Genomic DNA, 11,931 nt, shown 5'->3' on the forward strand with positions numbered 1-11,931 from the left:
CCATTGGTTATCTTTTTTCCTTATGTGGAAGGAAGGTGAAATTCTGAGTTTGGTTCTGTTTTATCCAAGCATGGCTGAAAAAATAACTCAACTGCTTTTGCTAGTGCAAATGTATTTCATTACTTTAGAATAGGTTTCTAGTTCAGACTTATTCCGGCTTTATTTGGAGTTTAGCTCCATTTCCTCTAATACTTATACATATGAGTCTTGTCCAGTATCTGTGGGTGCTTAATTACGGCTTAATTGTCTGAGAGCACAGGTCAAAAAAGGAGCTCCGCTTTGACTGGAAAGCGCATAATGATGAGACAGACTAAGTCCCATTGTCTCCGTAAGGTTTCCTTTCCCCTCTCTCACTTCCCCCCCCCTTTTTTTTTCCTTCCCCTCCCCAGTTTCTAAAGGATAGGCGAGTTTTTCCGCATTTGAAAAGGACAGAGATGGGGCGGCTCAATATGAAAGGTACTGACGTTATCATATCCTCCTTCGTTCCAGATTGTCCTGTCCATATGATTTACAGGGAGAATCCCCACTGAAGGGCTAGGGAAACGTGGAAGATAGTTCCCAGTCAGCTCAGCTTACGCCCATACGGTGTGAATACTCTGAAGCCTTTGAAGTCTCGATAGTAGCTATTTCAGTTACCCTGTATGAAGACATAATCAGTTTAATTTCAGCTCTGAATATAGCATTTCTTAAAAGCAGTGAAAATGTTTCTGTAATTAAAATATCATAAGCTAGCACTTATTTGTAAGCATACTCCTTGCAAATTTTCCAGGGTCTTGGTAGCACTAAATACCTGAAAGTGAAACTGAGTAAATGAAAGTGAAATTAACTCCATTAAGTGTCAGTTTTGTTCCAGCTGTGAGAAACCAAGCTTTCAATTTGTGTTGCATAAAGTTCCAAAACCTTCTATTCTTCTCTCCCCCGCCCCTTTTTCTTTTCCCCCAGAGGCAAATAAAAACAGACTGCATTTTAAGTCAGTTAAAGGAATAGTTAATAATATATTAATACATCTATCTGTTGAAGAGTTTCCTCTTTCTTTTTAATAACTTTGGATGGTCAACTAAGAGAGAAATGGAAATGTACAAATTGATTTCTGATGGCAGAGTTATTCTTTCAAAATATAATTGAAATAATTTAGAATGAATTTTGATGAGTTACTGAAAAAAATCAAACTAGTAGAATGACTAATTGGCACAATCATAGTTAAATACATTTTAGTGATTAAATCGAACTTGCCAGTGAAACTTTTAAATCCTAGTGTCCTGAAAACCTGTTGTTCATTGGTTTTTGGTTTCCTGGCTTCAAACACAGGTAGCTAATGTTTTTGTTCATTCAAAATCCTATTTACCTATGTGTGCTCAAATCTTAATTTGTGTTCCTGTGAACTATGTAAATTGCTAATAACTTCTCATTTACCTTGCCAGTGGGCCTGTCGCTGAGAAGCCAATCAGAGCACAGCACATAATACATCCTTTGTAGAGGAAGTAGTTTTGTGTCCATGCTATCAGTTTACTGTTTAAACTGGAGGAAGGGGTAAAAAAGAGGAAAAAATACTATCAGGTAGGGAAGTTAATGTATTGGTACTCAGTTCTGTATTTTCCTGAACACTATGAATTTCCTTACACTGATCTCTGGTTTGTCCAGTTGTAACTACAGCTTTTTTCCTACTCATATAACCTTGTATATTCTTGTTTTTTAAATACAGTTTTAACAGGACTTATACATGAAATACATGTAGGGTATGTGTTTGGTTACAGACAAGTCAGTTTCTAACACACTCTTCCAAAATCCAATTGATATTGGAAGCTCAGTGACTTTCCTGGATCATATCTGATTCTGGCTGCTTTGTTGTTACTCTTTCTAACTTGTGGATAAGTAGGCATTAATTTAATGGTATGTCAAAAATTGCAAGTTAGTGTTTGAAATATATTGATGTCAATGTTAAAAGAAGTGATTGTTGCATGAAGATCTTGGCAGTTTCCCTTTCTGTAGAAGTTACTCATAAATACTGCAAATACTGGGTGGTAGTTGTGGAATAACACAGCTGAATGTACATTTTTCACCACAATCAGATGTTCATAAGCTTAGAATTCTGTGTTCTTGTATTTAGGATGACTTCCCTGTCAATGTCATAGTGTGCCTTCAGAAGTTGAGGTTTTTATGGCGGGCCCTATGCAGAAAAATGAGCATTAGTGCAAATGCTGAACATGTACATGATTGCACATACCTATCTATGTCTTCCCACTGAAATCAGATTTTTGCTGAAGTAAAGTTCTATATATGCTAAGGCTACAAACTTAGGTTATGCTTTCCCCCAAAATCAGAAGCACTAGTAGGTGCAGTTCTGGGGAGAGGTCAGTTAACTACCGCTTCATTTTGAATGACCCTTATATCTCCTCAAACTTTTCCTGATGGTTTATTATTTTTAATACATGCTGTGTTTTACAAGCTTAGTTTCTAAGTGAATTAATGTCTTCTGTGAACTATGTCTACTGGAGACAGCATCATAAATGATTCATTTATGTTGAAGGCTGAGTGGAAAGAGTATATATGATACTGTGTCACAAACTATAGTTGTATTATAAGGGCATAGTTAAAAATTGTTTCGTTTTGCATTGTTGTACTACTTAGAGACCTTAGCTGGGATCTGATTTCCATTTTGTTTTGTACTGTACAGCATGAAGTAAATATTATTTCTTTCTCCATTTAATCAGGATTTCATGATTTTGAGATGCATCCTATTCATTCCTTATGTTCTCCTATGTAGCATTTTTGTTACAGCATTGCGTAAATGCATACGTGTTTGTGGTTTGTTTTTTCTTCTGGTAAATAAAAAGGGTTGTGCGTTATTGTAATTCGATAGTCTGTTGTACAAAAGCTTAATGATAGAAGGTCTGAAAACTAATAATCTGGAGGCGTGAATGGAAATCATTAATGGTATCTGATGTGGCCCTTACAAGAGGGTTTATCTCCTGTCTTTGTAGGATTTGTTTGGGGATATTTTCACCTCTGTATTTTACACACCGTGCAATTGTGATTTGCAGTTCAGAGTGTCCATATGAGTCTTTTTACCCATCAAAACATTCATTTACTTATGACTATGGAGTTAAATTAACCAGAGTCATGTTCACAGCATGGACATTTTAAAACTTTATGAGCTTAGTTTTGAAACCTTGAGAAATCCAGTTGCTCATGTGGAAACAGATTGTTGGAGTACAAGTACTTGGCTGCCTTACCTTAGGGGTTAATGATAACACTGACAACTTTTGTTGTCATTCTTAAATCAAGATTGGCTTTGCTTCATGTGATGGGGACTAGAAACTTCTGTAATGCTTTTCTTGTGTTAGGAACCATTAGAATTGGAGACAATTTCTAAATGTGGATTTGAATGTAATAAATACCTAGTGCCCCTGTACTTAATTTGTATGCCACCAGACAATTGCAGTAAACCAAAGTACAAGTTTTTACTAAAATATTTCTGTTTAATTTCTTACAGAAGTTAATAAAGCAAGGAAAACATATTGGCCAAGTTATGTGTGTTATCTCGAGTTCTCTGTTTTAAAGTATAGTTTAAAAAAATTCATTTTTTTCTCTTCTTGTAATGCAAGGAAATAGTTTTATACCTGCATAAAGCAGGTATATCATTCTGGTTTTCTACTAGAAAACCAGCATCCAGCTATTTCAAGAAATGAGAAGACAAGTTCTACCTATAGTTCACAAAGTTCAAGTATCATGTTTTGAAATCATTCTCTTCTGCACAATTTATAAAAATGCTACTTCTCTATTTGAACGGAGATATTTTAAAATATGTTTGTTTCAGTTTAGCTACTGTTCTAGTGGAAGTGAAATGTAAAATATATGTAGTGACACACAGGGACATTCATCTCAGTGTTTTGTATGTGAAGGAAAGGAATAGTACATATGTGACAAACTGACATTTTTAAGAGGTCTTCTGAAGTTCTGCCAGTGTATGCATGTGGTGCTCTGCATTTGGAAACATTAGAGATTATCAGTGGCCTATGATCAGTCTGTATCCATGATTTGTGTGCATATGGACTATCGGTATTTGTAGGGTATGGGGCTTTTATTTAATAGCAGAAAAAAAAAATCCCCAGCAGCTTTCTAGATGCTTATTAAAAAAACATCTTAAGATAAAGGAAACACCAAATTGGAGTGGTTCATGTCACATTTTCCTAGTACTGAGAAGTTCATGGTGGACTTACGTTCTGAAGCATAGGAGGTTTTGGTTTTTGGGTTTTTTCTTTTTTCCCATTCTGTCCAATGTAATAAAGACAATTTCTAGTTTTTAAAAAAAAAAAAAAAAAAAAAAAAATTCCCATCAGGAACATGTTCTGATTGAGATCAGTAAGTAATTTTTTGTGTGTGAAAAAGATTTCCTTGGCCTTAGTTTGCATTTGTTGCCCTTTAGTGTGTGTTTCCAAAGTCTGTTACGAGAGAGGTGTGGGACTTAATTGACCTTGCCTATGTCATTCATCATTTTGTATGTCTTTATCACTTTTTTTTTTTTTTACTTCAAAAGTATCATCTTAGGCCTACATACCTAAACCAGTATTTTGTCATAGTATTGGCCTCACTTTTTTTTGTTAAGATTTTGAGTCTTGTAGTTCCTACCTAATTTTATTGAAATGTGAGAATATGCAATTATTTCTATATAAGATTTTGAATATGGGATGAAGAGTTTAATTTTTAGACTTCCATATTTGAAAAATTTTCCCTTGTTATTTTCTGACATGGTATTCTTTACATCCTTTGCTTTCGTTCTCTTTCTTTGGACTACTGCTACTTTTAAAAAAATCTTAATTTTAATCATTGTATGTTAAAGCAAAGTTTTGTTTGCATAAAACAAAACAATCTGAGATCTGTGGTTTGACATGAGGCAGAAGCTGAAGATGCATTTTTAGCAAGCATACAGTGGGCCCAGAATACAATTTCTGAGTTATGTGTTAGTCGTTAAGTACATTCTGAAACCTGGGATCTCCCAAACTGACAGTGCCAGTTTATTTATGTATTTGAGGAAACAGGTATGCATTATATTCCATATGTTGCAAGCACAGTCTTTCTCCTTATATTTTATTCTTGAGTACCTCTGTAGAGTTGCATTTGACTTTGTTAGTTTTTTCCATAAAAATCCCCAAACTAAGGTAAGCACTCAAACACTGATAAAAATGGGAAAATTGTCTCTTGCTTTTGGTGATCCGAACTATCTTTCATCATGCAGTAAATATATATTTATTTTTTTTTAGGTACAAGTTGTTAATAATTGCACTGTCCAGACCTTGCGCTTAGTGTCAGGTTTGTGACTTTCTCATAGGCTTGTGCACAGATGTAACGTTTTAGTATCTGAATCTGTCAAATGCTAAGAGATTCTTTTAGCATCTTGTGGAAGAGAAATGTTTTTCAGTGCTTTGGATCTAATGTACAGAACCCTCCCCCCACCAAACCGTGAAATGTTTATGTATCTTGTTTATTGATGGCCTAACCTAAGGCATTGAGTTCCTGTTTTTTGGGGTGGGGAGAGGGGTTTCAGAGATTTTAGCATTTTGTACAGCACTTAACTTCATGTTGCTTTCCATACACAAAGCAGTTTTTGCTTTGCTGACAGGAGATAAATACATGTTACTAAGCTGTTTTTTAGCAAGGGGAATGAAAGCAAAAAAGGTAAAGTGACTTGCCCAAAGTTATACAGTGACGCAATAGGCGGAGCTGAGGTTAAGGGTTTTGGTGTCTGTGTCTTAATAGCAGGATGCTATGTATTCACAGTTGCGTTTGACTTGAGTTTATATTCTGAGTGCTTTGTAACTTAGAGAAGCAATCTCTTAAGGTTGGAGAGTGACTCAGCACATCCAGATAGAGATCTGCTCAAGGAATTTAGGATTTGTTTGGAAATTTGGGGGAATTAGAGTTCGAATTCATTTTCCCCAAAGGGAGTTTGCTTGTCTTTGCAAGTAAAAAATGATTATTTTTTTTTTTTTTTTTAAAAATCTCTTTCCCCATTTGATATGCATACCTCAATTTTGGAAAGAACTGATGGAGTATTTCAGTAAATAGTATCATTTATGGTATAGCTGGCATTTACTGTATAATTTTGTTTTCTGTGTCCTGTCCTCCTGATGTACATGATAAGCATCTGTTCAATGAATAAAATAGCATATGACTGTGTAAGTAAAGATTGTGTTGCAAAATATATAAAAGAGACAGAATTGTGTATCAGGCCTGCCTTAAACATTTCTTAACTTAGTCTGTGATTGTATGACATTTATCAAGCTTTTTTTCACATGGAAGGAGAAAGAGTCATATATGGTATTTGCCCAGTTTGTATGATTGAAACATCTCTGTCTTACTAGTACAGAAGCTCCCACCTCTCCTACCTGATCTGGCAGGACTGAGTTCTCAATCTTATGGGTCAACCACTTGAGAGTGAACAGTTCAGGGAACAATGGGTTACTTGTGCAAGTGTATGCCGGGTGTGTAAACCACGCTTTTGTATGCTTGGGTTTGGTTGGCTTTCGTGAGGGAAAATTGGCTAAATGTCTTAAATATGACTCTTCTACAATAATAATCTGTGTTCTAGTTTCAGCTGATCAAACTTGTCACAGAGTCTTGAGACATTGCTCGGCAGTAGTAGCAGTGAAGGGAAGCAAACTGACGGAAGCTGATGAGTAAAGATTGAAACTACTGGTCTTCTGCTAATATACCTTCTTAAATTTGGGGGAAATTTGAGAAGACTTCATTATCTCTCTTTCATTCAGATCAATTCCATCTTCTAGCATGAGATAAGACTGTAGGCTGGTGCATAATTTCAGTGCTGAGAGAATGCTGAAGAGCAGCACAGCAAAGAACAGTATATTCCGAGAAAAACACAAGCAACATTGATTTTTCTCCCCCCTTTCCTTCTACCCTAAACCATTTTCTCCTTCCATCCACCCAAATCTGTGTATGTTTTCCTGGGGCTAGTGAAAATTACCTTGCTCTCCCCAAAACTGTACCTGTGCCAAATTTGAAATACTTGATAAAAAAGAAACAAAAAGATGAAAAGCAACAACTCTGTTTTCATCTCTCATCTATGGGGGGTGTGGGACGTGCAGTATTTAATCTGATGATGTTATATGTATTTTACAGCGTAAGTATTAGCAAACTGATGTGAAGTTCGTGCTGCAAGATGTAGAGCCACTGAAGCACTTTGAGGGAGATCGTTGAAAGAGTCATTCTAAGGCAAAGTGTGCAACAAGGAGTTCTTTGAACGCAATTACAGCTTAAGCAGCTCCCCTCTCAAGATTCTGGCTGCTTGTTCCCACCTGCTTTGTGTTGGCACAGCTGTTTGTAAGACCAACCACTGAATCAGACTTGGAAACTGAGTTGGCTGAAATATATAACTTTATATATATATAACATTTGGGTGTGTGCGTGGGTGGAGAATCAGGTTACTCTTCAGTCAGATCGGTTCCCAGACCCAGTACACTGTGCTGCTGCTCAGACATTTGACAAGATAATGGAATGGGTTGTGTGGGTGGACAGGAACAGGGTACCTAGAAGAAGCAGGGGTTGGTTAACTGGCTCTGATAGCACTGTTACTTAATGGAGAACATCATTCTGAGGAATTTTTGCCACCCCTCCTGTAGTAAATTACTCCCCTGTCAGTCTCTCTCTCTCTGTCCCCCCCTCCCCACTCCGCCTCTCTCAGACTTCTGCTTGCTGTCTCAAACTTCCATGCTTATTCCCTCTCTAATGTTGCCACTCTGGTGTCCTGCTTGTGTGCACTCTTAACACACGCTACCACAGTCTTACTTGATAACAAGTTCTCTCTCCAACTCTCCTGTTTGCTGTCCAACTCTCCTGCCTACTCCTGATGCATCTGTTTTCTTGCGCTCTTTTCACTTGTGTTCTTCCTCACTCTCGCCCCTTTTTACAATTTTCTAACTTCTGCTCATGCCCTTTTTCTCCCGTGTCCTTTCTTGTGCTCAGTCTCTCAAGCACCTCTTTTTTGTCACTTGCTTACTCTCTTGCTTGCTCAGTGTTTTCTCCTGCTTGTTCTTTCTCACTTGTTCTTACTTTCTCTTACCTCCTGTAAGAACAATGCTTTTGAGGGGGAAAAAAAATCCACGTTTGAAAGACTAAAACTTCTTAAGAAACTCAAAGTTTTTAATTTTTTGGGATTTTTTTCCCCCAAAACATTACCGTAAAACAATACAATACGTAGATTTCTTCTCAATCTCATGCACTTCTGAAATTTTTACTTGAATTCTGTATTGCCTTAAGATAGATATGTGCACACAAAATATGTATTGTTTCTGTTTGGACAAATTGAAAGGTGAATTGAAGTTTCTAAAGTTAATATTCTAATAAAAGGTATTTTTCAGCTGTCTTTATTAGATGTGAGCATAGCTTATTGATACCAGAAGCTAAATTGCAGAGTAAAGATGCTTAGTTTTCTTGTTCCTGCTATACAAAGGAGACACGAAAAATGTTTCTCTTGATAGCCCAGTTTTAACATTCTGGTTATGTTAAAAAACAAACAGACAACTCTTTTGGAAATTCCATGCTTGCTTGTCCTCTCAAATAAGTGACCAGAGCTGCTGGGATTATGCTGTTGTTTCACTTCCGTGTATTCAGATAGCTAATATTTTTGTTCAAGTTATTTAAATTTTGTTGATAGCTATTTACCTGTTAGTTGGGAAAGTAGACAGGAGTGCTGATTCCTTAATATCTGAATCCATCCATATTTTAATAATCCAAAGTGACTTCAGATAAAAATGTGGAAGATTGGACAATACACTTGCTCTTTATAGCAGGGCAATGGAATTCTTCTGCCCATCTCCTTTGCTTCTCTAAGCCTTTGGGTGGACTGAGGGCAGGAACACCTTAAGTGCCTTGCAAGGCATGCTTTCTCCATGCAAAATGCGATGGACAAGATCTTACTTTTGCGTTCTTACATGAGAGTGCGCTTAAACATATCACTCTCTGAGCTTGCAGATTTTTGTTTCATTAGGCCAGCTGCTCTAGGTCAGGTTATCAAGCAGCCTGCTATCAGGATGTACATTCTAATAGGGCAAACACTATTCTGAATTACAATAGTTGTCTTTGGAAATGTTCAGTTGGTTCCATCTTGGTTAGTAAATAAAAGTATTACTCATAAATGCCGTATCTCTTCAGTGGCTTGTCTGATTTTTTTTTTTTTTTTAAATACCATCCATCTTCTCTTCTGCTTTGAGTCTTGTTCCAGTCTACTCTTCAGTAAACTTTGTTCATCATGCTCGTCTTATGTGTGGGGTTTTTTTCATGGCTAAAGACTTTTGGCTTGTGATAAATGACATGGCATTGCTCAGTTTCTAGGAATAGTTGAGGTTCCTTAGTCAAATAATGGTTTAGCTACTTTGATGTTTAGTGCCTGTCTTTTCCCCCCTCCCAGCCCCTTCTTCAGCAATCCATTGCACTTTTTCATAAAGCCTTGTTTCTCTTTTTCCATAACTTGCTTTGGGTTGACTATTCTGCTTTTCAGAACTTCCCACTTTGGCTGTCTTTGCCCTTCAGGATGTCATCCATCTCCTTGACCCCTTCAGGAAAGGGAAGAAGACTGCTCAGTGTTTTCAGGCAGTGTCTGTGGCAGGTAGAATCTGTACAGGTTAGCATGTCTCTTGCTTTTTCCTAAACACAGAGGCACCGTGAAGATGTCTCCATGCTTTCCATTAATTCCTGTAAATCCAGTATGAAGCGAACTTGAAATATTTTGAATAAAAATCTCTCTGAGCAAAAAAGGGAGAGTAGGTCTTGGCTGCTAGATCCATGTGGGGATCCATCTTTCCTCAGATGGATTCAGTGTAGCACCACTGAACTCCACAGAGATCTCTTTCTCTAAAGCACTGTAGCTATTGAGTTTCCTTTATGTTCAGTTCAAGTAATGTCTCAAATTAGCAGTGTGGAGTTCTGGCTTATTTCCAAAGGTGGTGCTTTCTTTTTTTTTTTTTTTTTTTAAGTGTTGAAGAGTGAGGTTCCAGTTTTGAAGCCATTAAATGTGGTTTTGCTTTTTCTAACTTATGTTGGAAAGGAAGATGTCAGTGTAGTATGGTGTTATGAATTGGGAGAGAGTTCTCTGTTGTGACTGTTTTGATGACTATGTTGTCATGTTTAGTGTTTCCTTTTTGCCTTGCACTGGAAACTGATCGTATGAAGGGCTATAGACATGAGTCTATTAGACTGCAATCGGTCCATTTGGTGGACCTGGTATGAGCTCTGAATCTTGCTTTTCTTATCCCTTTTGCTATGCCCCTGTGATTTCATAGGTTGCTCTGCTGTTTCAGATATGTCTTGAAAAATTGTATTCTTCCTAACAATACCTCTGCTGGCATCGTCCACGGAGCGTGTCAGATCACACTCATGACCTTCTTGTTGAGCTCTTTCACAAAATGGGAAAAAGAACACGTCTATATCAAAAGTTACGCTTTTACAGCAATCTTTTTTGAAAAGCACAGCACATCATTACATGAGATACACCAGTTCTTACTGAACTTTCTACATTAGTAGAAAATTAAAGAAAAAATCTGCTGCAAAAGTGGCTTTGTTTTTGGAGTCTTTCCATCTAGGGAGCTATTCTTGGTAGTCTGCAAGGACTTCAGTGGGACACTAAAGATTTTCTTGCCTTTTTATTTCCTGGATACCTCAGACGTGGTGATCTTGAGTACTGTTTGGAGGTCTGTAAGGTCAGGATTTAAAAGCTTTTTTTTTTTTTTTTGTCCTCATTTTCTTCCTGCAACCTGCCTTATTAAAATCATGTTAGGAATTTTTATCAGGAAAAAAATGCTACAGGAAACCAAACTCCTCTGGTCAGAACCCTAGCAACTTCTGATGCTGGCAGACGCGCTATTAATCAATCGGGTAGTAGTATAATCTTAGCATGTCCTAGAATTACTTAAATGGGTAATTTTGTCAAAGTTTTAGTGCAATGTCTGCTTCTTGAACAAATGAGAAATAACTCAGAGAGCATTAGATTGATCAGTTTATACCCAGTATTCGGATGCTGGAATTGGTGAAGTTCATATAAACTGTCCCAAAGGTTCAACTTTTTCTATTTGGCCTCATAAAAGTCTAGTTAGACAAAATTAATCTGAAAGGCCTCTGTTAGAGAGAGTTTTCCTGGGCTTTTATGTTGATGAGAGATGTCTTTCAGACTTATGACTGCCATCAGAGAATATTCAAAAATGAATTCCATACATCTCCATAGTGACTGTACTCAAAAAGGGATTCAAAACAACATTATTCCAAGTTGACAGACTAAGCTTGAACTACACATTCAGGACCGTAATAGAACACAGTTATTTAAAAAAAAAAAAGTCCTGAGTTCTTTAAAACCTTTAGTACATCCAAAAAATGACATATTTATTCAAATAATTTGGCATTGTCTGTGTGTGTGAGAAAGCCAGTAAGCAAACCTGAAAAAAGTTGGTTTCTTTTGGGTCAATTAGTGCTAGAGGAGTGAGGATTGGGAAAGGGAGGAATGCGGGTAGAACAGACCCCCCCCCCCCCCCCCCTTTTTTTTTTTTTGCAGCAGCAAATTATTAGATTGGCTTAGCAATCATGTGCTACTTCATCCTTAGCCTTAACCTTCTTTTTCTGTTGTCTGAGTGAAAGCAAAGTCTCTCACATTTGTTGTGGGCTAAAGGGGGGTGTGGGTGTGGGTGTGTGTGTAGGTAGGGTATGTATGTGGTCAGTTACCCAGGATAAGCTGACAAAAGGTAACTTCTTGTAAACATGATTGTGAATTTGAACTCTTAGCTGTCAAATTTGGATTGAGTTACCTTATGGCAGAGTATCTGCAACCTCTTGTTAGATTCATAAAACCTTTTCCACACCAGAAAGTCCTTGTCTTCTATATTGATAATCAGGAAATAATACAGTTTTAATGGTGATTGGCAATCGATT

The sequence above is a fragment of the Pygoscelis adeliae genome, unplaced genomic scaffold, assembly GCF_000699105.1.
Source record: "Pygoscelis adeliae isolate BGI_AS28 unplaced genomic scaffold, ASM69910v1 Scaffold154, whole genome shotgun sequence".
In the NCBI taxonomy this organism is placed as follows: domain Eukaryota; kingdom Metazoa; phylum Chordata; class Aves; order Sphenisciformes; family Spheniscidae; genus Pygoscelis; species Pygoscelis adeliae.